Raw genomic sequence first — 24551 nt, 5'->3', positions numbered from 1 at the left:
TGGTTGCAATGAGCAAAGTCATACCAGAACACTCAAAGTCCCCTTTCCCCAAACTGTGTGTCCTGACGTGTTCTGTGCTCTCTTGGATGGCCAAGAGAAATAATAAGGTTTGTTGCTCTGTCATAGAGGCAAAAACACAATGCAGCTTATTAACGTAATTTTTGTAAATATTCTTCTTTTCAAATTCATAACCAAATTGGTTCATAGTAAAATAAAGCAAATTTATTAACAAGAAGACATAGTCTAAGTGATACCCGGTAAAAGAAATAGAAGTAGAGACTGTTACAAGCAAATAAAATGTGAGAACATGGCTAAAAGTCTAATGCTTAATCTTAGCAAGGTACAGGCTTTGCTCAAGATGGTTTCTCTTTCCAGTCTGACTTATTTCCAGCCACAGCTGATGTTCCTTCAGTTAGGACCTTCCACAAAAGTACAAGATGTTGTCTTCCCTTCTCTACCTAGGTGAAAGATCTTTGCCTAAATAGGTTTATCATTTATGCTCCATTACTAGAGACTTCGCTACTTCTGTTCCTTCTCTGCAGAAGGATCCATCTTTCTCTGCTCGTAAGAGACCTGTTCCTTCTTGTCTGTCTTTTGATGGATGCCAATGATGGCGTCTGTCTTTGCTTATATCTTCCAGAATTCCACACTCTTGTTCCAAGAGACAGGATAACCTCTTACTAGTCTTTTCTTTCCTTTGGGTTTCTTACTGCCTGCTGATCTGAATTCAAATGGAACATCCATGGTTTTTAAATCTGGTTGAATTTCATTGGAGACATTAGGCAGCTATGATGTTCCCTTCTGAAACAGGTCTCAGACTGTAAAGCCTACTATTAATAAGTATTCATAATTCCTTATGTAGTGTTAATAGCACTTAAGTTTATGTGTTAATCGCCAGTGTGTCACAGGCTTTTAAAAAAGACCTCCCTTATACAACTTTGTAATAAAGTGGACAGTCAGCTGATTCAGCTGCTTGTCTCTTGACCTTCAGCTCTCCTGTATTGGTAGACCAATAAACTTTGAAATATATTCTTTGAAAAGTAAAACCCAGACCCAGCTTCTCTATACCGATTCTCTTCCCCTACTTATTAGCATGATAGCTTTGTTTACCGAATACATGAAGAGCTGTTCCTTGTCCCTGCCTGATAACTGAACTGGTTAGAGAAGCAAATACATGTTCCTTTGTCTAAAGCAGATTGTGCTTACGTATTACTTGCCAAAAGCATTTAAAAATACATTTCTACTTAAATTAAAACATGTATTTATTTTAGATGCAGATTATAACCAGAGTGAATTGTGGTACACTGAATTGGTCAGGCCAGCTGAAGCTCATTGCCTGGTGACATTGAGCCCTGTGCCTTCTGGCACTAGGTTGCTCTTAGAGTCACCGTGTTAGATATTAAAAAAATCCGGCCCAAAATAGACTCTGTACATGCCTTCTCTTGGGAAGAGGATGAGAAAAGGAACAAATGACAGATGTTAGTCATGTCATTTAATGCATTGCTGCATGGTGTTTTGGTGATGAAAACAGGAAAAGAACCTGTATAGAATAAAGTGGCCAACTAGTTAAGTGCAGCACAAGATACAGGGTCCTCTGCCACAAGTTTGTGCTCCACTCTTGTCTGTTTTTGGTTTTTGGTTTGATGTAAAATTGCATAAAATTACTGGGCACGATATCTTTGTTCCTTGCTAAGTGGCTACAGTGTTTACCTTCCTGGATGAGAGACAGATCTGCCTCTGGATGGGTTAGTGCTTGGGCAAAGATTGAGGGGGTAGCAGAGGAGTGATCTCTGCTCTCAGGTGATGTGCTGATCTGCTGTTGTTTTCAGACTTGTCTGATGTGCATTTCATTACAGAAGGGCACAGCATTACAACATCATTCCATCTGGAATTTTATTTTAAATAAGGACATTTCTCTTGAGGCTGTCTCTGTGCCTCTTGCAGTCCCTCTCCTGCTTATTAAACTCTGAGGCTGGACTAATTAAAATCATGGCAGTAGCACATATCCTCTTTATAGCTCTTAAAGCTCAGGTCTAGTGGTGAGGTTACTCCTTTGCTATTCTACTGCAACTGGTGCAGGCCTTTTTTAAAATAGAGGTTCTAAAATTGTACCACATGTTTGTTTGCACAGAACAACCCAATGAATTGCTTCATTAGTCAGCTATATTGTAAAACAGGACTAGATGCTGGAAAAATGAACTCCTGTGTACTTTGGGGCAAAGTTGAAGCTTGTGCTAGTCTGCGTGTGATAAAGTTGTTTCCTGCAGTAATCCTGGAATGAACGTCAGTTTACTAGAGTGAATTTTGTGTTTTTCTCTTTTCTCTTTGGCAAGACTAGCTTGTTAAGTTTAGATATTAACAGCTTGACCCTGAGATAACGCAAGACAAGTTACCTTCTATTATAACTAATTTGAATATTGGCTTGGCTGTCCGACCAGCCAGAGAGTATGTGTAAGATAATGGATGATATTTGGCAAGGTTTGAGGGTTTAGAAAGAAGTTTTAATTCTAATTAGCCCCCGCATTCTTCTCTTTTATTTTCACTTCTGTTATTCCAGGCCATTCTATGACAGCTGATTCTGGTCCTGGGACATCTAAGTGTTTTTTTTGGAGTAGTGCTCCATTTGTTACTGTTGTGAAAAATAGTAACAGAGAGATAGCCGTGCTAGTCTATATACTATCAAAACAAAAAAGCAGTCCAGTAGCACTTCAAAGACTAACAAAATAATTTATTAGGTGATGAGCTTTCGTGGGACAGACCCACTTCTTCAGACCATGGCCATACCAGAACAGACTTAATATTTAAGGCACAGAGAACCAAAAATAGTATTCAAGGTTAATAAATCAGAAAAATGTTATCAAGGTGAGCAAATCAGAGAGTAGAAAGGCAGAAGTGGGGCGGGGAGGGGAAGAGTCAAGAATTAGATAAAGCCAAGTATGCGTAAGAGCCCTTATACTAACATAGAAAATTCCCTTCCTCGTTCAAACCACATGGTAATGTGTTGAACTTGAATATAAAAGAGAGTTCAGCAGCCTCTCTTTCCAAACTGCAGTGAAAATTCCTCTTCATAAGACACAGACTTTCAGGTCATTAACAGAATGGCCCACTCCATTAAAGTGCTGATTGACAGCTTTGTGAATCAGGAGCGTTTTTATGTCTGTTTTATGCCCATTAATTCTTTGTCTAAGAGTGTTTAAAGTCTGTCCAATATACAAAGCATCTGGGCACTGTTGGCACATGATGGCATATATGATGTTAGTTGAGGAACATGAGAATGTGCCCGTGAATCTGTGAATAACCTGGTGAGGTCCAGTGATGGTATCTCCAGAATACCATATGCGGACAAAGTTGGCAATGGGCCTTGTTGCAAGGAGAAGTTCCAGGACTGGTGTTCCTGCGGTATAGACTAGTTGTTGGTGAGGATCCTCATAAGGTCGGGAGGTTGTCTGTAGGAGAGAACATGTTGGCATGTCACCTAGGGCCTTCTGGAGTGTGGCATCCTGATTAAGGATAGGTTGTGGGTCTTTAATAACGCATTGCAGTGATTTGAGTTGGGGGCTGTAGGTGATGACCTGTGGTGTTTTGTTCTTGGCTTTTTTGGGCCTGTCGTGGAGTAGCTGGCATCTGGGTATTCATCCGGCCCTGTTGATTTATTTATTTATTTATTTTTATTTCTCCTGGTGGGTAATTCAGGTTTATGAATATTTGGTAAAGATCTTGTAGTTTTCAGTCTCTGTCAATAAGATCAGAGCAAATGTAATTGTACCTGAGGCTTTGACTGTAAACAGTGGATCTAGTTGTGTGTGCAGGATGGAAGCTAGGCGCGTGTAGCTAGGTTTAGCGATCAGTGGGTTTCCAGTAGACTGTGGTACCGATAAGGCCAACCTTAATTTGTGGTGTGGTGTCCAGGAAATGTATCTCTCGCATGGAGTAGTTGAGGCATAAGTTGATGGTGGGGTGAAGGTTGTTAAAGTCTCTGTGGAATTCTTCTAGAGTCTCTATACCATGGGTCCAAATCATAAAGATGTCATCGATGTAAGTAAAGGAGGGGTAATAGGGGACGAGAGCTGAGGAATCGTTGTTCCAGGTCAGCCATAAATATATTAGCATATTGTGGGGCTGTGCGTGTGCCCATAGCAGTTCCACTAATCTGGAGGTATAAATTGTTCCCAAATTGGAAATAATTGTGGTATCTCGGAGATAGTTGGGTGTGTTGGTGGCATAGGGTTTGAGGAGGAAGTCCACATAACTGAATAGTCTGGTGGTGAGGGTGCCAATACCCAAAATGATAAGGTGTCTGGGGTTTCCAGGTTTGTGGATTTTGGGGAGTAAATAGAATAATCCAGGTTGGGGCTCAGATGGTGTGTCTGAGTGAATAAGGTCCTGAGTAGCAGCAGGGAGTTTCTTAAGTAGCTGTAATTTCTTTTGGAATTCCAAAGTGGGATCAGCGGAGAGAGTTCTGTAAAAAATTTGGTATTGGAGAGTTGTCTGGCTGCCTCCTGTTCATAGTCTGACTTTATTCATGATGATAACAGCACCCCCATTGTCACCTGGTTTGACTATAATGTCTTGGTAATTTGGATTATTCACTGTTTCAAGACTGGAGTTTCACTGCCTGAAATTGAGGTTCTCAGTGGATAGGAACATAATAAACATGAGAACTTTAAGAATGTCCAACATTTGAATTATAAATGAGCTGCCTGCCTGTTTGTACAGTTTGCTCGTTTTCTTGTCAAGCTCAGCCTTGTGCTGCAGGAAGGGAGAAAATAATTCAGGATTAAAGCTGCTAAGCAATGGGTATGTTTAGGGTTGTAGCAGTGCCAGTGCTGTGCAGATCTGTCACTCAGTGGAAAAACTAGACCTCCTCCAGGAGTGTGGTTAGATGCAACATGTGACTTTATTGCTGGGGTAAGGAAATAGTTCCTTCAAAATATCATTGTCCAAGTTAACATGATTGTCCCCTTCACTCCTAGTCATCCTACTTGCTTTACCATTTGAACTATGGTTCACATCCGACGGTCTCGGAGAGGCTTGGTGCTTTCCTGCCCGAGACCCAGGGCTGTCTTGGTATTCACAATTTTAACGTACACTGTGTAGTCTTTACAGCTGTGAAGACAACCTTCATGATGTGAACCAGATATAAACCGATCCCATTCATATGAAGGAGATGTTAACTTTTAAGTCCAATAATAGCAAATTATCGTCACACTTACCTGTTTAACTACTGATCCAAGCATGCCAAAAAGAAGGCGGTCTTGAAGATCTGTACAATCTACTTTGTGGCACCTCTATATGGGTGGAAGTAGGAAGAAAACAATTTCATTCTCTTCCTGCCTGGTCCCACTATTCCATTGAGCTATAGAAAAGAAAAGGTTTTAGGACTTTTTTTTTTTTAAATGCACAGATTCAGTTTTAGTGGCACATTTCTACTGTCAGATTCATGATATTGTGCTGAATACAAATTAGTATAGAAATAAATCTTTTTGGTAAAACCTTAAAAATGGGCATTAGAAATGGATGCAATCTTTCATGGGTTATCTCCCTTTCTAAATGAGTTCTTGGTGTAGTTTTGTCAACCTGCCATTCAGCTGCCAGTCTGTCTAAAATTATGCTGATGTAATGGTAGGGAAGAAAAGGTGTACCTGAGACTTCAATGGATATCAATACAGCTGTCCCTACAGATAAAGGAATTTCTGAGCTGATGGTGGAGTCCAAAGTAGATTGCAAAGGGGAAACCATGGGAACATCCTGACTGAGTAGCCTAGATACATAGCCTGTTAACAGTGAGGGGAGGACAAGTGTGTGGGAACACCTTTTGGGTTGAAATATGGACAGTTGGAAGCATCTTTATAATTATATAGAGATACACATCTCGTGGAGCTGGAAGTGACGTCGGGAGGTCACTGAGTCCAGTCCCTTGCCTTCTTGGCAAGGCCGAGCACCATCCTTGACAGATTTTTATTTTTTTTTTTAAACCTATTTGCCCCAGACCCCTAAATGGCCTCCTCAAGGATTGAGCTTGTTACCCTGGGTTTAGCAGGGCACTGCTCAAACCACTGAACTATCCCTCCCTCTTTCCCCTTCTTCCACCAATTGTGGTAGAAACAAGAGGAATGCTTTGGCCCTGCCGAGCTTGTAAACCGTGTCAAAGAGCCAAGCAACAGGAGGGAACTTGGAACCACACCATCCTTAAAACTTCTCTCTGCCCAAGTGTTTCTCTGTTTTGCCTTTGATGGTGTTGCACTTAGTTGGCTCTCTCAATATCATAGTGGATCGGCTTAGCGACCAGCTAAACTCCTGGAAATGTCAGATCAACCCACACTTTCAACAGCTGCACTAATAATAGGGTAAAAACAAAAAAGCAGTCCAGTAGCACTTTAAAGACTAGCAAAATAATTTATTAGGTGATGAGCTTTCATGGGACAGACCCACTTCTTCAGATCTTAGCCATATCAGAACAGACTCAATATTTAAGGCATTGAGTCTGTTCTGGTATGGCTATGGTCTGAAGAAGTGGGTCTGTCCCATGAAAGCTCATCACCTAATAAATTATTTTGCTGGTCTTTAAAGTGCTACTGGACTGCTTTTTTGTTTTGATAGCATATTGACTAGCTCGGCTAGCTCTCTGTTACTAATAATAGGGTGTGTGTACCAGGTGTCAACCTCACTGAAGTCTTGTGGAATTGCTGATTAAATGGTTCCATTTGTTGATTTCAGGAGAATCGAACTTTGGTAAGAGGTGCAGCCCCAGTGCAATCAGGTGAGTATGTAGTGTTTCCCCCTAGACTAGAGAAGCTGATCTGCAGAGTGCTACAGACAGTGAGAAGACCGTGCTGTCCTTGGTGGCTTATGCTGGATTACTCAGGCTGTGATTACACCGTGCAACTTTTAGCATCCAGGCTAAAAGTTGGTGTGTGTAAATGCTGTTTGTCAGCACTTTTGCCAACAAAATGCTTCTAGCCCCCACCAGTGGCTTTTGATTTCTCAGCAGGATCAAAGCTGCACTTGCACTTGTCATGGCAAAACTTTTTTTGTTCAGGGGCGGGGTTTTAACATCTATGAAGGACAAAAATTTTGTTGGTCATTTGGAGGTGTAGATGTAGTCTGTCTTTTTAAGATTGTGTTATCAATTGACGAAATCTGGGTTGGGACTGGTGACAAAATAGTATGGTGGAATCTGTAAAACTCTTCATTAAAGCTGGTTTGGTCTGGAAGAGATCAAATTGCTCCCTTTGCCTAGAGAGACAGAAGAAAAAAGCAGGTGGGCAGGGGGGTGAAGGGAGGGAGTAACAGCTTTGTGTGCCTTAGCCCGGAAGTGACAACAGGTGACATTTTCTGCTAAACCACCCTGAAGCTACATGGGAACACTAGAGCTCAATCGGTAGACAGTTCATTCCTTGTCATATAAGCTGCCTCCTGTTCACTGCTGTGTATGATTTTGCGTTACAGCTGGGATAAATTGTCCAGCTGGCTTGTTTTTCATCTTGTGGCTATTTTCAGCCACCCAGCCTAACAAGGTGAAATGTCTGAGATGCTTTTCTGTTCCTGTGACTGGGCAGTAAGGAAGCATAGCACTCATTCAAGGGTACCCTCAAGGGGCGGGGCTTCACCATAACATTGTCTTTTTGGGTAGCAGTCTGTTAACTAGTCTTTTTATAGAAGGACAAAGACTCAAATATTGAGAGTTGGACCGAAATCACATAACAAAACTTCGTGGTCACCTGGTTAAGAGATGTTTCAGTCCAACTCTAGCTGGAATTAAGAATCTTCTCTGTCATGTGGGACTCTTGCTCTGTTTCTGAGGGATACAGGCAGTTAATGCAACTTAAATATTGTTCCTGAAGCATGTGAGTTTTCTATCTCTTTGCATGCCAGTTTGTAGTAAAACTATTTACCTCTTTAATTGAAGTCAGAAAATGGTTGCCCTAGATATGGGAAACAAAACTGAGCTTCCCCGTCTTCTGACTGTAAATGGTAACTTGTGCATGTTTGCAATTCTTAGGTATTTGTTTAGTGCCAAAAGTAACTTTGAAACAACCACCCCATTAGCAAAAAGAGCAGTTTCAGCACATTATTCTCTCCTTCCTTAGTGTTCTCTTTGTGCCCCAACTATAGGCAAAAACTGTCCCCAGTCTGTGCCAACACATCTTCTAGGCTTCGACTGCGTGGGAGATTGCCTCCACTTCTGGCAGTGGTAGCAAGTCATCAGTGAAGCTGCAATGGTGCGACTCCCTAGTGTTGACTGCCATTGGTCTCTCTTAGGTACCTATTAGGCCCTATTCCTGCAGTGTTGGAGTGCAGTATTATCCCTATTTGCGGTGGTCACGTAGGAAGTCTTTGACAGAGCAGGGACTAGAATCCAAATCTCTGGCTAGAACCCTTAACCCCGGACCATCCTTCGTCCTCTAAACAGGTTAAATCACTGTTGGTAATGGAGAAGCTTGCTCCTGGCCTCTGATGGTGATCTTTGAACAGAGCCCTTGTATGGGGAAGGCCCTAGAACTGTATGGAAAGGAAAAGGTTTAGATATCTTACTGCTGCCCCCTTTGGTGAAGAAAGCCCTGCAAACTGGATTTTGCTTTCTGTGTCTGTCAGCGGGGACTGGACTGCTGACTTCCCCAAGACCTCTCTCCCACATCTTTACTCACACCTGTGAAGGAGACGCGAACCAGTGTTAGATTTCTGAATACACAGCTTTGTCAAAGAAGATGGCACTCAGCGAGAACACGTTGCAAACTGATGGTCAGTTCAAACTTGCCTTAATCTAGGGCAGGGTTTCCCAAATTTTGTATAGCTGGGACCCAGTTTTATTTCAGTACCTTTTTTTGCGGCTCAAAAATATAGATGCTTATAAAAAAAGAATAAAAAATGAATAAATTTTCACTGTTTATTATTTATCACAGTAATAATAGTACACAGCAATAATTTGTGTATTTTCTAAGGACAGGTTTTGTTTTCCTTTTTCAAGGGTTGGTACTGTTATTTGGGAAATGCTGGTCTCTGGGGAAGAAGGGAGAAAGGAGTGTATTCTGTTTATGGATTCCTTCACTAATGGGTTTTTGCTTCCCAGCCCTATTAGATGTGTTGAGTTAAAATCAATGTGCTTTTTTTAAAGCAAAAATCCAGTAGGCTGCTTGAGTAGGAGCCAGTATTGTCGTAGCCAGGTGGATCCTGGTTACTAGTTAGTGTTCAGTATCGCAGGGGTAGCCGTGTTAGTCTGGATCTGTAACAGCAATGAAGGGTCCTGTGGCACCTTATAGACTAACAGAAAAGTTTTGAGCATGAGCTTTCGTGAGCACAGACTCACTTCATCAGATGCTGGTCTTGGAAATCTGCAGGGCCAGGTATAAATAAGCCAGAGCAAGGGTGGGGATAACAAGGTTAGCTCAGTCAGCAAGGGTGAGGCTTACTACCAGCAGTTGATCTGGAGGTGTGAACACCAAGGGAGGGGAAGCTGCTTCTGTATTTAGCTAGCCATTCGCAGTCTTTGTTTAAGCCAGAGCTGAGGGCATCGAATTTGCAGACAAATTGTAGCTCAGAAATTTCTCTTTGGAGTCTGGTCCTGAAATTTCTTTGCTGTAGGATAGCTACTTTTAAGTCTGCTACTGTGTGGCCTGGGAGATTGAAGTGCCCTCCTACGGGTTTTTGTATATTGCCATTTCTGATGTCTGATTTGTGTGCATTTATTCTTTTACGTAGAGACTGTCCAGTTTGTCCGATGTATATAACAGAGGGGCATTGCTGGCACATGATGGCATAAATTATATTTGTAGATGTGCAGCTGAAGGAACCCACGATGGTGTGGCTGATCTGGTTAGGTCCTGTAATGGTGTTGCTGGTGTAGATATGTAGGCAGAGCTGGCAACGAGGTTTGTTGCATGGATGAGTCCCTGAGTTAGAGTGACTGTGGTCCGGTGTATAGTTGCTGGTTAGGATTTGCTTCAGGTTGGCAGGTTGTCTGTGGACAAGGACTGGTCTGCCTCCCAAGGCCTGTGAAAGTGGGGGATCATTGTCCAGGATGGGTTGTAAATCCCTGATGATGCGCTGTAGAGGTTTTAGCTGATGGCTAGTGGTGTTCTGTTGGTTACTCTCTTGGGCTTGTCCTGTTGTAAGAGGCTTCATGGCACACGTCTGGCTCTGTTGATCTGTTTTTTCACTTCCTCAGGTGGGTATTGCAGTTTCAAGAATGTTTGGTAGAGATCCTGTAGGTGTTTGTCTCTGTCAGAGGGGTTGGAGCAAATGCGGTTATATCTTAGTGCTTGGCTGTAGACAATGGATTGTGTGGTGTGTCTGGGATGGAAGCTGGAGGCATGAAGGTAGGCAGACCAGTCCTTGCCCACAGACAACCTGCCAACCTGAAGCAAATCCTAACCAGCAACTATACACCGGACCACAGTCACTCTAACTCAGGGACCCATCCATGCAACAAATCTTGTTGCCAGCTCTGCCCACATATCTACACCAGCAGCACCATTACAGGACCTAACCAGATCAGCCACACCATCGTGGGTTCCTTCAGCTGCACATCTACCAATATAATTTATGCCATCATGTGCCAGCAATGCCCCTCTGTTATATACATCGGACAAACTGGACAGTCTCTACGTAAAAGAATAGGCGCACACAAATCAGACATCAGAAATGGCAATATACAAAAACCCGTAGGAGAGCACTTCAATCTCCCAGGCCACACAGTAGCAGACTTAAAAGTAGCTATCCTACAGCAAAGAAATTTCAGGACCAGACTCCAAAGAGAAATTTCTGAGCTACAATTCGTCTGCAAATTTGATGCCCTCAGCTCTGGCTTAAACAAAGACTGCGAATGGCTAGCTAAATACAGAAGCAGCTTCCCCTCCCTTGGTGTTCACACCTCCAGATCAACTGCTGGTAGTAAGCCTCACCCTTGCTGACTGAGCTAACCTTGTTATCCCCACCCTTGCTCTGGCTTATTTATGCCTGGCCCTGCAGATTTCCAAGACCAGCATCTGATGAAGTGAGTCTGTGCTCACGAAAGCTCATGCTCAAAACTTTTCTGTTAGTCTATAAGGTGCCACAAGACCCTTCGTTGCTGTTAGTTAGTGTTCAGAGAGCTGTGGTTGGTGAGATCACTGTGAGTGGTGATTTGTTTCTTGAATTTGGTCAGGAAGTAGATGTCATTGTGAAATTTTGCTTCCTTTTTCTTCATGATGTGGAGTTGCCACTTCAGACAGCAAAATTTGATATTTTCAATACTGTTCACGGTTGCAGGTTGAATAAAAGGTATTACCTTGCTATCTTTCTGGAATAGGGTCTAGTAAATCTCTTGATGTTAATTAGTTTGAGACACTGAGTGTACTCTAGCCCACATGAAGGTCATGGTGCTCGAAGGCAAATTCAGACTAAACAAGGAGTCCATGGGTAGCTCCTTTATTCATACCCCAACGTCCCTGAATTTTTTATTTAGGCATGAACATGCTCTCTGTGGTTTTGTAACTCTTTTAGCCATTTTAGGTATTAACAACAAATAAACTTGCTCCTGCTCCTTCTCCATTTGTTTGTCCTACTGCCCAACAAATGTGGTGGAAGATGGGGAGAAGAATCATCTGCAGATCATGGTTGGGCTTTGTGGGTCTGGCAGCCTCGTTTTATGTAGTAAGACTTTCATATGAACTGTGTCTGTTTTAGTGGATCTCTGAAAGTCTTGTGAACTAGGTAAGATCATCTTTCTCTGTGGCGTACTACAAAGGCGTATGTTTCTGCTGCTAGATATGATGGAGGGGAATTCAGTAACTTTGGAGTTACTTAATGTTTCCACCTTCTGACTAGTCTACTTAGCTATAGTGAATTTGCAAACTACAAGAAAGAATGAAGTTCTTTATATTTGATGATTTTCATTATCCCTGATTCAAAATGCTGGCTGACCTGCCTTTGTTAATTCATTTGCTCCTGGTAGTTATGCTGTTAAGACTTTACTTGGTCCTTCCTTGGTTTGATCTCTTTAGCTGTTGGCCAGATCTGGTAGCTGATTCTAGTTACTGGCTCATGGCCAGAAAGAGGAACTCTTTAGATCCCCATCATTTGGACTTGCTCCCTGAAATTAGCCAGTTCTAGTATTAATCCCAGTACAGAGATGAAACAATTTTCCAGAGAATTGTCATCAAAGGGCAAACCAGCCCTTGTCTTCTAAATCTTGTCATTTGTCTGCTGAATCATTCTCTTACAACTTAGCTTTGTGCCAAATATAGTTGGGGAGAATTTACTCTCTTCATCAGCCCATTTTGCAGGCCAAGTGTAATAATGCTGTAGTTTGTAGTAGATATGTAAAGATAGGGATATGTAAAGATAATTTTTAAAATTGGCTGAACATGCTGCTTTGAATGACAGGAAACAATGAAGATTTGCCGCTGGAGACAAAGGTAGGTCTTGTCACCATTATAAATAGAATGGCATTTGTTCAGCGGTGTTACATCAGCATAAAACTGGTGTCACAGAGTGGAGAATCAGGTCTGAGCTTTCACTTTGCTCTACTTCAGCAATCTCATGTTCTTTCAGTACTTCAGTGTTCAGGACATTTGTTTTTGCCACAACTCCCAAATCCTAGCCAAGTAATAGAAGGAAAGCATTCTGCAAGCAGCTAGATAGCCTGCTGGCTCAGGGGAAGAGGAAGACAGCAGGTAAGTATTTAATACACTAGCATTTAGCCTGAAGGCTTTAAAAAAAAAAAAAAAGGCAACCTGTTATGTTTTGTGTTTTATGGCATGTAAACAAGGGGTTTGTGTGCATGTGTGTACATCTATAGTTTGTGCTTTGCTTTCCGCTGGAGGACCTTACTGGGAGTGTGCGTTGAATCCTTAACAAAGAGAGCTCCTTGTCCAAAATGTTGAGTGATTGAGGTGAAATAAGTTTTAAATAAAATTCTGGGGGGTTGTTTTAAAAGAGCTCATCTAAAAACATATTCCCTGTCCAGTTGATCTTTTACTCTCTTGGCTCTGATGATGACATTGCTTCACTAGTTCTCCAGTTGTTAAAGACTTCCAGGGTGTAGATGCCTGTTTATAATGGGAGGAAAACAACTATTTTTTTTTTTTTTTTTTTTAAAAACAGGAAGACTTGAGTCTTTGTCTCCATTCATGTACTGGCCAAGAATGATCTAATTAGCTTTGCAGAACATGTTTAAAATGACATCGAGCCATTTCTTGCTGCCCTCTTGGCTTCTGTTACACTGCTGACCCTTGAAAGGGTTCCACAAAACAAAACAACAGTCACGTAGCACTTTAAAGACTAACAAAATAATTTATTAGGTGATGAGCGTTTGTGGGGCAGACCCACTTCTTCAGATCTGGAAATAGTCCGTGAAAGGGCTCTTTAGCAAAGGTGGATATCTAGTGGACAATCTCTCTTCTAAAGTGAAATCCTCAACACTCTTGGCAGAAAATTACCCTTCAGGCACTAAGGTATTACAGTGAAAGGAGGGAGGAGGGCACCACTGTGTAAGTATCTTGGGGTGTCTTTTGTTTCAAACACACCTAGGTTCATTTTGATGCAAGGTGTCTAGCCTGATAGGCAGAAGCTAGGGATACCTTTTTGTCTCAAGCCCTTGAAAGCTAGATTGCAAGCCAGTCATTTAAGGGCTGCACGGTACACCCCTACCTGTGGTGCTCCTGACCCAGGCCTGCTGTGGAGGAGGGCTGCACTGACATGCCCCCAGCCCTCTCTAATTTATTAAAGGTAGGCACTGGTGTGTCAGCACCCCAGATTCTAGGAATTGACTCTTGTACTTGTACTCATCCTCTGCCTATTACACTAGCTTCTGACTGCTTTGTGAACAGCTAGCAGCCTTCTGTGCACAGTCCTTGAGGAAGAAAGGGGTTAATATCCTAATGACAATTAAACTTAGTCACGTGCTTTCTGGTCCAGCAGTATATTGAAGCAATTTTGAGAGGCTACATTCGGCCCTGGAGGAGTGTATGCCACTTAACTAACTAGTGACCTAGAGGCTGTGATCACCGTACCCCTCCCTTTTGGAGGGGCGTATTAATGAGAGAGTTCAGAAGATGCTATTGAGGTGCTGACATGAATATGCAGTGCCTCATTAGCACAGTGGTGGCCATGTGCAATTCAAAAGTGCTGCTTTAGGAACGCACACTGCCTGTGTAGCTGGGGGCCTTTCAAAACTACCCCCTGACTTTGAAAGCCCCTTCTTCCTAAAACCAAAGAGGAAGAAGGGGCTTTGGAAGTCAGGGATTTCTTTCGAAAGGACCCCAGCTACATGGACAGCATGTGTTTTGAAAGCAGCACTTTCAAATACCACATGGCTACCATTATGCCAGTGAGGCAGTGCATATTCATGTCAGTGTCTCATTAGCATCTTCTGAACTGTCTCATTAACATGCCCCCTCCGAGAGCAGGGGGCATGTGTAGACGCAGCCAGAGAGAGAGGAATAGATGTATAATCCAAAGGGATGGGAATAGATGCAGAAACAAAGGGGAAGTAGTACATATCTGTCCCTTAAAAATAAAGCAATTCACTTACTTGGGTTCCATTTCAGCTCCTAAATAAAAGAAGATGGCTAAATGAACTGGTAAGCAAAAATCTGAGACATTAAAATACCTCCTTCCCTTTCCTTATAACTATAAATTATATTAACTGCCTAATACTGTGCATATGGTAGTTTGCTCCCATGGTAATGACTGCATGGCTTTGCTGCAGAAACAAGCAAAGTGAGATGGGTTTTTGAGGGTTACAGTTCTTGTTCAAACAGAAGTATCTTGATTAGCTGTAATTTACCTTTAACATATGGAAGGGTAAATGGATTTCTGCTCAAATGACTACCTCAGAGTGAATAGCTTTTGTCAGTGTACTTTGAAATGGCAAAAAGAGTTTTTGATTGATGGCTGCTAAACTAGATTCCCCATTTGTGCAGCCTTTTCACCTGTTTACAAAACGGTAAGTACATGCTACTTGAATGGCACGACATTTCAACGTTGATTTGGTATGCACAGTGCTAACGGTATTTGCATTGCCGCAAAGCTGAGACAATTTTACCAGTAGGTTTTATAGGTATCATGCGAAGGCTAAACAAACCAATCTGCTGTAATATCCCTCTGCAGGTTCCCTCTGGATTTGTCCAAGTCACAATTCAAAATTTCATGGATTTTGACATTGTACAGAGCACATAGTTGCTGATGAAGCTGAAATTCCTTATCTGAAAAGGTTAAAAGAGCACATTTTAGTGCACCTCTTGTATGTAGAATAGTAACAAAGAGGAAGCCGTGCTAGTCTATACACTATCAAGACAAAAAGCAGTCAAGTCGCACTTTAAAGACTAGCAAAATGGTTTATTAGGTGAGCTTTCGTGGGACAGACCCACTTCTTCAGACCATAGCCAGACCAGAACAGACTCTGTGCCTTAAATATTGAGTCTGTTCTGGTCTGGCTATGGTCTGAAGAAGTGGGTCTGTCCCACGAAAGCTCACCTAATAAAACATTTTGCTGGTCTTTAAAGTGCTACTTGACTGCTTTTTCTCTTGTATGTACTACACTTACGTTGCGTGCATAAATCTTTATCGTAAATAATCTGCTCAATAAATCTTCCCTTGACATAGAAGTATAGTAGATCCCTTGTGGCACCCTTCTTGGCCACTTAGACTGCTCAGATGGAATCCAGCTACTGAATCCCCTGATGTTTTAAGATTTCAAACTTTCAAAGAGTTCAGGCATTGCCACTGTCATGAGATCCGTAGGCCCACTCTCGTAATGCAGACTCCTTTTGAGTTGTGATGAAGCGATGTACTGTTCAGTCCCTAGGAATATTTTTGAGCCCTCAAACCCTCTTTCACCAACTCATCTTAAATTCACCTGTCCCAGAACTCAAGCCAAGCCCACATGCTCCTTGAAGTGGTGGATGTAACACACGAAAAACACAGACACTTTGCACAGGATTTTAACACTGTTGCCGTTCACTTAGTTGCATGACAAATGCACAAATCAGCACAAAAATAACGAGCACTGTTATGGTCCGTGCCCTGCTTTATGGAGATTGGGTTTGAATATAAATTGGCATAACTCAGGGATGCTTTGGACAACATACCGTACAAAACCTATCAGTTTTAATGTTGCAATCTGCAGGATCTGTGTATTCCATTTTGGTGCATATATCAGTCTTCTGTGTGAAGTTAGAAATACAAAATGGAAGTTTGTTTATAGTTTTAAATATGCTGATGAGAGACAGTAATTCTGCCCCAGGACCCCTATAACTGAGTGATCAATTTAATGATTTGTAAACAACCTTGTTTGTCCTGTAAGTCTAGAAGCTGGTTGGTGCTAGAAAGACATGTAACCATACCACCTGGCATTGAAAACCATTTTGATTCAGTATTTTTCCATAGGTTGGGGTGTTACAGAACAATGGTTTCTTGCCCTATGGGAAGGTCATTTACGCAATGGGAAGCTATCTGTTTTTGTCTTCAGCCTGTCTTGGAATCTGCCTGACACACCATAAGAAGAAACAAAGGACTATGAACAGACTTTGACTCAAATGAGGGCAAAATAACAGCTCTAGTTCGAAATTTTTTAGTACAGGTTGAAGCTCGCTCGTCCAAAACTCTCTTGTCCAGCAATATCTGTAATCTGGCATGATTTTAGTTAGCCAGATGACCACTTATCATGGATGTGGCTAAATTTTCAGTAGTCCCATAAAATTTGTTTACAGCCACAAATCCTGGCTCTCCAGCGTACTGGGTTGTTTAGCTGTAACTTACCCCTTATATGTCTTCAGAGAGCCTAGTAAGCAGTGGAAGTGCTGGTTAACACTGGTAGACAATATTGACCTGTTGTTTGGCACCAATCAGGTCTCTAGGGTCAGACTAGAGAGGTTCAACCTCTGTATCTATTGATTAGTTAGAGTACAGTCCTTTCAGTTAAGTACTCTCCATTGTCTTTCATCTGGTGTATGCTGCTGCTGCAGGTCCTAACATCAATTTTAGATATATAGACGTATTATTCTATGATACAGCAATTTTCATAGCAACTACTTCATAATGTCAACCAGAATTCATGAGCTGTAAAAACAAATTCCCCAAAACACCAGAGCTTGTATTTGAAACTTGGTTGTCAACACCTCACTCTTCAAATCTGTTTTGGGAAAAGACTGGATGACAAGCTTCATTTGGAATTGAACTGTTTGTGTTTTTTGTTTTGTTTTTTTAAGTTCCTGAGACAAAGCACACTCTGTTCTTAAAGCTGCTTAAGGTTTGTGCAGATACCAAAATGCATTTGTTTTCAATGTTGGACAATTTTAAAAATTACATGTACAAAAAACTGACTTCATTTATTATTTAACTTTGTTAACCCTGGCTTTCATTCAGAGTAACAAAGAAGATCCCTGTAAAATACAAAATATTTGACAGCCCTGGTATTTCATTTTACTGTTATAGATATTTGGCTCTTCTATTTATATCCTGCTATAGGTTTGTTAAAGAAGCAATGGTGAATTTTTTTGTGAATGGCATTTACCTTAAGCAACGACCCCTTGTTTGCATCACTGTTGGTCTTTAGTTGACTGAGACATGCATTAAGAGTCATCTCTCAACGCTGAGAACACTTGACGGAACAAGTGTATAAATGCTGAAACAAGTGTATAAATGCTATAGATCTTTTTTAAAAATGCAAAGCTTATCTGTTCAGCACTTGTCTTGTTTACACTATGAGGAAAAAGTTAGTCTAAGCTATGGAATCTGGGTTGAGTTAGTGCTGTAGCTCCAGTTGGTGTCACCTAGATTCACTTACTGTGGGGTCCGCACTACTTTGGGTTGACAGGGGAAGCTCTCCCTGAAGTTGAGGGGAGAGCAATCAGCAGTTAATTTAGCAGGTCTTCATTAGACCTGCTAAATTGATCCCCGGTGGAATGATCCTGGCTACAGCAAAGTTAAGTTCTTAGATTCTAGTGTTAGGCACTGTAGGAAAATGTCAAACAAACCCCTTTTCATATCTGAATAGTGACAGAGAGATAGCCATGTTAATCTGCATTCTATCAAAACTAAAAAGCAGTCATGTAGCACTTTAAAGACATTTAATTATTTATTAGATAATGAGCATTTGTGGGATAGACCCACTTCTCCAGATCATAGCCATACCAGAACAGACTCAATATATAAAGCACAAAGGTCTAAAAATTTGTTATCAAGGTTGACAAATCAGAAGAACGGGGGCGGCAGAGAGGAGTGTGGGGTGTGGAAGTTAGGAGAAAAAACAAACTGTGTGAAAGAGTCCTTTATAATGGGCCAGCTTTAACAACCGTTTACAGAGGACATGCTCAGAACTGTCATGTATATTCAAATTATACGCATTAGAACATGGTTTGAACCGGGACAGCAATTACCTGGCCCATTATAAGGACTCTTTTACATACTTTGTTTTATCTAACTCTTAACTTCCCCAACCTGCACCCCTCTCCTGCTGCCCCTCTGATCTTCTGATTTGCCAACCTTGATAACAATTTTTCTGATTTGTCAGCCTTGGTAACAATTTTTGGACCTCTGTGTTTTATATATTAAGTCTGTTCTGGAAAGGCGATGATCTGAAGAAGTGGGTCTGTCCCTCAAAAGCTCATCACCTAATAAATTATTTTGTTAGTCTTTAAAGTGCTACAAGACTGTTTTTTTGTTGTCATATGTACATTTTCATTAAAGTAGATCAAAAATCAGCTGTGCAACTTTCATTACAGGTGTCAGCCACATGGTAACACTAATGCTCACTGCCCCCTCTCCCCCTTTTTTTAAGCCAAGTCACAGGTCACAGGGTTATACAATAAGGGACAATCTAGCATTAGGGTGCGGGTTGGGGAATGGATGATCTAAAAGGTCTTTTCCATTTCTAAAGTCTCATTTAGGAGAATACCAGTTGTAAATCTGCATTTGTTTCCCAAACGTGTGTAAAGCTATCGGCGGGGGTAAAATAATTTCTGTAATTCCAGGCCGACCATAAATCTTTGCTGGGAATTATTTCTAGGCAGAGAGGCTACTTATAAAGAACAGGGAAATGTAGGGATTTTTAGGTGCTCAGTACCTACGTACCTGAGTTGTAAATCCTCATTCCTGGAGCATTTATGAGGAACAGAGCAGGAAAGTTTCTGTTTAATTTTCTACAGTTATTGTGCTATTGTGCACATCCAATTGCTGGGAGCTTTTGATACATTTGCTTTAAGGGTTGACTCTTTAGTTTATTTCTCAATGCAGGTGCTTAGGTTCTTTGCTAAGCCCTACAAGATTTGTTCTTCTTGTTGAAATTTTGTAGTGCTGGTATGTTACAAAAATGTATACACTTGGGAAAAACAAACTGCTTGCGGAAGTTAACAACTAGGGTCAAATTCAACTCCCCTTTTGGAATTATGCCAAGGAGAAACTTGACTCATTTTGTCAGTTTTCAGCTTTTAGTAACTAAGAATTGGAATTTAGCTACAGCATACCTGTTTTGGAAGCTAGTTAAGGTTTTAAGTGTTAACTTTCAACCAGGTCCATTTGCAGAGAGTAAAATTTTAAAAATATTATTTCACATGGAGTATTGTAATACAAAGCTTTGTGTAAACGTTCGTTATACCAATAAGCAGCAGAATGTGATCTTGAATACCACAAAAGTGCAGAAAGTTAGGTGAAGGATGTTCACTTGTTTTTACTGCATTCTGATGTCTCTTCATTCAAATGAATATATTGGGGGTTTCCTGTAGTAAGTTGTGTTCCACCTGTCTGTGTGTGCTTCTTTTGGTTTCCTTTGCAGATTCTAAAGTTAGCAGAAGATAGAGATGGAAAGATTTACTTTCTCTGTGGTGTTCTGTATCCAGTCAAATGCTTGAGTCATGCTGCTTTCTGCAAACAGATGAAGAATGGGCTCTTGAGACTTCGATGATGCCACCCCCCATAAATTGTTTTCCATACCAGAATCTTGAGTTATTTGTCTCCCGGAAGGTAGAATTGTTTTTCAGCCTCTCTAGAAAGTGAAGAACCTCAGACCTTGTAAATGTGATTCTCACCTGTCCACCCTGCTGTTATGTGGACAATAGAATATTATAGTGGTACTGGCTCCTGCTCCCATATGCTGACTTTGCTGCAGGTTTCTGAGGATAACTGAGAAGTAAGAGGTGCCACAAATCTAGGGCCTTTATACGAGCTTGTCTCTGAGAACTTTTAGTTCCAGCAAGCTGAGATTTAAATTTATTTTTCACAAGAGTGCAGCACACTACCCCTTCGTGAATCCTGCAGCCATGCCCGAAATGTTCCGTAGTGTACTTTAATGGACTCCTGTTTCAAAGCAGACTATGTCCTAGTGTACAAGAGAACTTTTAACAGGGTCCACACAGAAACTTAGTGCACAGCAGGTTAGCGCAAGGTACCTTTAAATCCTAGCATCTCACAAACAAAGGATAATTAGGTTGACAGAAGAATCCTTTCATTGAGCTGATGCTGTCTACATTGGTTGTGGGGGTTGGGAGTGGGGAATTAGGTTGGCTTAACTGCGTTGTTCAGGGGTGTGGATTTTTCACATGCAAGAGTCATACTTAAGCTAACTGAATTTTCTAGTGTAGAGCAGGCTGAAGTGTCGGGGTCCTTGCACCTGAACTGGAGAATTTTGCAGGACAGAAAGATCATCTGGGAGTCTGATCTGCCTTTGGAGGCTGCCTAATGTAGAGGGGTGCTTTCTCTGGGTTATGCAAACCTGCTGTCGAAAGTACCTTTCCTGAGTCTGTGCAACCCTGGCGTGTACTGTTATCTTCACTCTTCTACTCCTAGTCTGTTCATTTGTCTGGTACACCCTTTGCCACATCTTGTCTTTAGGTAAGGTTTTATACTCTCTGGGGCAAGGGACCTCAACACTAAGGTTGTGTCTGCACTGTGTAGCACGTACTTGCATAGCTAGCGTAGATGCAGCTTGTGCCAACAGAAGAAATTTCTTGAATGCAAAGACTCTACTTCCATGAACAATATTCGCTCTATTGGCAGAGGCTGTCCTCTGTTGTTGACTTAGCTGCATCTACCCTGGGGTGTTTATTGACATAGTTGCTTTGGTCAGGGGCATGTATTTTTCACACCCCTCACCAAAATAAACTGTGCTGACATAATTAAGTATAGACCAAGCCTGATGGGGTCTCTGAGTGTTTTAATATAACTAATAGTAGGTCCAGTGCAGAAGTTCTGGGGAGCTGACAGGCTTTGTGAAAACTGCCTCTTCCAACTTTTCTTATCTGAACTCCCTAAAAGAACTTAAACTTTTTTTGGCAATGGATTGTTTTGAATATTTGTAGCCTTTCCAAATCTGCTTTTAAGCAATGCATAACTCAGGAAATTCTTCAACAGTTGTATGGAAATCCTGGAAAAAATATGCCATCACACTGAATGTGAACACACTGATGTGATGATAAAATGTAAAGGCTTCTCCAGATTTTGACAACTTTGAAGTGTACAAGAAAAGTTGCAAGCACAAATGTGAATGGAATAAACATATGTGAGCTAATTTGGGCCATATTAATTCTTCATGTAAGTCCAGTGAAGCTAATGAAACAGTAATAATGGAACTGTACTCATGATGAGTTTGGAACATTCTGCCTTGAGGATGGTTTTCTGATGTATCGTATACCATTGCTGCTATAAATTACTTAGTGTGCCGATAAATTGTTGCCCATTGAAACTGTTACATGGACGTAGAAAACGAAAACCACATTGCTTAGTGCGTCCTGTCAGCTTTTATTTTAAAATAATTTCATTATTATGGCAAATTGCCTTCAAAAGCCTTCAAGGTTATTTAGAAAAGATGGTGCCTGATCATTTCCCAAATGATTATTTGGCACCTAATGGCTGCCATCAAGTGGGCCTTTGATCTACAGACTGTTGTGGATCACATGAAAGCCAATGGTTATGCTGACCACCCTTCTCTCAGGTATTTCCAAATCTGAAGAAGTGCATCTGTCCCACAAAAATTCATCACTTAGTAAATCATTTTGTTAGTTTTTAAAGTGGTACAAGACTGCTTTTTTGTTTTGTGAAGATACACACTAGCATGGCTACCTCTCTGTGACTGTTCAGCACACAAGGCACTACATTGAGCTGTTTGAAATGGAAATCCATCTGCTACATGAAAAAACTCTCACCATCCCAGACAGCCATCATCTGTCTGTCCAAGTGCAGAAAGATGGACATCATACCCAAGGGACTTAAAGTGAAAAATCCATTAGATTCAATGTACTTGCATCACAGAATTTCCAGATCTGAAGAAGTGGATCTGTCCCATGAAAGCTCATCATCTAATAAATCATTTTGTTATTCTTTTAAGTGCTACAAGACTGCTTTTTTGTCAGGTAAAATGGGAGGAGCAATTAAGACCTTCATGTAGCGAGATAGTTGCGGGGGGGCTTCTATTGTCTCCAGCTAAGGCCTGTTGAGAAGCTAAGCTGGGCAGTCTGACTCGGTTCCTCTCTGACTGCCAACAGAGTGCAGTATTTTTTGGCAAACTTGGTGTGCAGGGAGACAAGTGAACAGAGTACCAGCAGACTGCTAGAGAAGCAGTTGTGATTGTTTCCCTGCGTGGGGAGTTGAAGGACAAACCTTGTGGCACAGAGCAGACTGAAGGGTCAGACGTGAACATCTGGAAAAAGAAAACGGTCTCCTGTTGTTTCTACTGTGTTAGGGAAACAGGACTTTGTGCACATCCTTTGTAAAACAAACAGGATTGCAGTAACATGTATACCCAGATTGTAGTATACATTGCTGCTTCTAATGGAAATCCTGCAAGGCCCTGAGTGTTGGCTCATGACTCTTGCAAGAAGTGTATCATATTTATATGTAATAGAACCTGTGGCCTACTAACTGGTTGAGCCCCATTGTGTGAGGTTCTGCAGAGAACCACAGAAAATAAGGCCCTGCCCCAGAATGCTAACAATTAAAAAGAAATGGTTTATAATACCTCTGTAGTCTGAGACAGTCCCAGAAAATCTGGCATATGGATCATATAGTAGGATGGCATCTGCAATGATCTGTGGTGGTGGTCCGTTTTGTTGATTTAGTTGGTATGAAAGAAGCGTGGTGGCAAAGGAAATTATTTGCTGTTCTACACTTGGAATAGGTGGACTCCTGATTAGCTTAGAAATGGATTTTATTCTAAAGAGAGAATCTTCCTTTTTTTTTTTTTTGTCAAGTATCAGAGGGGTAGCCGTGTTAGTCTGGATCTGTAGAAGCAACGAAGGGTCCTGTGGCACCTTATAGACTAACAGAAGAGTTTAGAGCATGAGCTTTCGTGAGTTAACTCTCACTGTTAACTTTTCTGTTAGTCTATAAGGTGCCACAGGACCCTTCGTTGCTCCTTTTTTTTTGTTTGCAGTTAGTAATACAGTAAACCCTCAAAATGCACAATTTCAAGTTGCGCTGGACTTGCATTAACATGAGTTAAGCGCAATTCAAAATCCCCTGGCCCTGGTTCAACCCCCCCACAGCCCTGATCACCACCCTTCTCATGGCTGCAGCTCACCATCGCTGCTCTGGTTCAAACCCCCCACGTGTGGTTTTGGTTCAACATCCATGCCCTGGCTCACCCCTACCCCCATGCATCGATCCGGCTCAACTCCACCCTCTGCCCTACTGCAGTCCTCACCCACCCTAGGCTTAACTCCCATGGCCCCAACCCTCTGCCAGGCTTAACCCTCCCCAACTGCCCCCCCCCCCCACTTACCTTTTGAATGGAGCTCCAGGTGCTCCTGCTGCTTCCCCGGCTGCAGAACATACATTCTGCCTGGGGGGAAATGCTGCTCCCCGACTTACACAAAATTCAAGTTATGCAAGTGTGTGTGTGGGAGCGCAACCCTTGCATAATTTGAGGGACTACTGTACTCCTCTGTTTGCAAGGATCCCAAATGACCCCGACCCAGATTGGGTTGGAAGAAAAGGACTGAGTAATGGTTTGAGAAGAGCGAATTCCTTGCATACTATTTTAAAACACATTTTGGTACCCTAGTTGTAAAATATCTAATTCTGCAATTCATTATCAAGACTGTCTGTATTCCCTACTAACTTTTGCGAGCAGCAGGCTAGAGAGTAGATTATTGGTCTTCTCTGTGTTGTTGTGCTGTAAGACTGTAATGTCCTGAATGGTTTGGAAGGTGTGCTAAGATGTCTGAACGGAACAAAAGATCTTGTGCATTAAACCTATAGAAAAATGTGACTGGACAAAACCTTTACTCTCTGCTGTGGACCAGTCAGTGAAAGGGTTTTTGTGTCATTAGAATTAAGTTGCTACTTATTAATCCCTAATTTTGCTTTGAACAAACAACTGTAATTCCAAATTCAAAGCAGTGATTTTTTTTTTTTTTTAAGTATAAATATTTGATTGTGACTCCTCATTTTTGTGGCAGGAACACTGAAAAGCCTTGTCTGGGATCAAACCCATTGTGCTGGCTGCTGCACACACATAATAGAAATATAGCTCTTTGTCCTCAGAACTTAAATTTAGATGTATCATAAACATACACATGCATGTGAGGATAAGGTAGTAACAGTGGAAGTGATTGTATTTAGTATAACTTGCAGCAGTG

The 24551-nt window shown here is 41.5% G+C and overlaps 1 protein-coding gene and 1 long non-coding RNA gene across 7 annotated transcripts in view; one reads left to right on the top strand and one right to left on the bottom strand.

The window, feature by feature from the left end:
- The window catches only part of STIM1 (stromal interaction molecule 1), a 188993-nt gene that overhangs the window by 22500 nt on the left and 141942 nt on the right, over nt 1-24551 (top strand). The window lies entirely within an intron of this gene.
- LOC142003501 (uncharacterized) overlaps nt 1-24551 on the bottom strand; it is a 47147-nt gene that overhangs the window by 13337 nt on the left and 9259 nt on the right. The window contains exon 2 of the long non-coding RNA XR_012642847.1: nt 5214-5356. This is a non-coding gene — a long non-coding RNA (uncharacterized LOC142003501). The remainder of the gene's footprint in view (nt 1-5213; nt 5357-24551) is intronic.

The sequence above is a fragment of the Carettochelys insculpta genome, chromosome 1, assembly GCF_033958435.1.
Source record: "Carettochelys insculpta isolate YL-2023 chromosome 1, ASM3395843v1, whole genome shotgun sequence".
Classification (NCBI taxonomy): domain Eukaryota; kingdom Metazoa; phylum Chordata; order Testudines; family Carettochelyidae; genus Carettochelys; species Carettochelys insculpta.
Note: the sequence above shows the minus strand (reverse complement) of the source record. Positions and strands in the feature narration are given on the sequence as shown.